This window comes from Limulus polyphemus, unplaced genomic scaffold (assembly GCF_000517525.1).
Source record: "Limulus polyphemus unplaced genomic scaffold, Limulus_polyphemus-2.1.2 Scaffold4268, whole genome shotgun sequence".
NCBI classification, from domain to species: Eukaryota; Metazoa; Arthropoda; class Merostomata; order Xiphosura; family Limulidae; genus Limulus; species Limulus polyphemus.
The window spans coordinates 27467-28464 of record NW_013669878.1 but is presented as its reverse complement, the minus strand read 5'-3'; the positions used below and the strand labels follow the sequence as shown (position 1 = coordinate 28464).

General features: G+C 36.2%; 1 protein-coding gene across 1 annotated transcript in view; it reads right to left on the bottom strand.

Moving 5' to 3' along the window:
- Positions 1–998, bottom strand: part of LOC106470887 (DNA polymerase delta catalytic subunit) — a gene marked incomplete at its 5' end in the record, with an annotated part of 29865 nt that overhangs the window by 1915 nt on the left and 26952 nt on the right.

The window sequence follows — 998 nt, the reverse complement described above, 5'->3', positions numbered from 1 at the left end:
CAAAAGCTAGCAGTGTAGAGATTGTAAGGATATAAAAAACAAACAATGGAGAAACAGTCTTACTGACCCTTTGGTGGACTACCTTCCTTTCAGCAAAAGCTAGCAGTGTAGAGATTGTAAAGATATAAAAAACAAACAATGGAGAAACAGTCTTACTGACCCTTTGGTGGACTACCTTCCTTTCAGCTAAAGCTAGCAGTGTAGAGATTGTAAAGATATAAAAAACAAACAATGGAGAAACAGTCTTACTGACCCTTTGGTGGACTACCTTCCTTTCAGCTAAAGCTAGCAGTGTAGATCTTGTAAGGATATAAAAAACAAACAATGGAGAAACAGTCTTACTGACCCTTTGGTGGACTACCTTCCTTTCAGCAAAAGCTAGCAGTGTAGAAATGTCAAACGGAAAGTTTTTTTTGTTTGGTTTGTTTCGAATTTCAGACAAAACTATACTAGAGTTCTCTGTGCTAGCCATCCATAACTAAGCAGTGACAGACAAGAGGGAAGGCAGCTAGTCAACACCACACACTGCAAACTCTTGGGCTACTTTTACCAATAAATATTGGGATTGACCGTCACATTATAATGCCCCCATAATTGATAGGTTGAACCCGCTGATTGCGAGTCAAGCACCATAACAAGGTCAAAAAACTGAAAGGAATAGCCACAGTCCGTTTTTGGACTTTTTAAATGACAAGATAGGTGAAAAACATTCTGAAGGCTGTTCATAAACACATTAATCAGAAAACATTTGCTGAATTAGTAGGAAGAGAAATTACCAATACTTATCGTAAGAACATTAACCAAAACTAGTAATACTTTAGTCAAAAACATTCATTACACACAAAACTTCTGACATCCATCTTTCTACGGCTTAGAAAACTACTGGTATTCTTTTAAAAAGTAAAACGTTTTTCTCCAGGTTTGGGAATTTGATATTCCTTTAAAAAGTAAAACGTTTTTCTCCAGGTTTGGGAATTTGATATTCCTTTAAAAAGTAA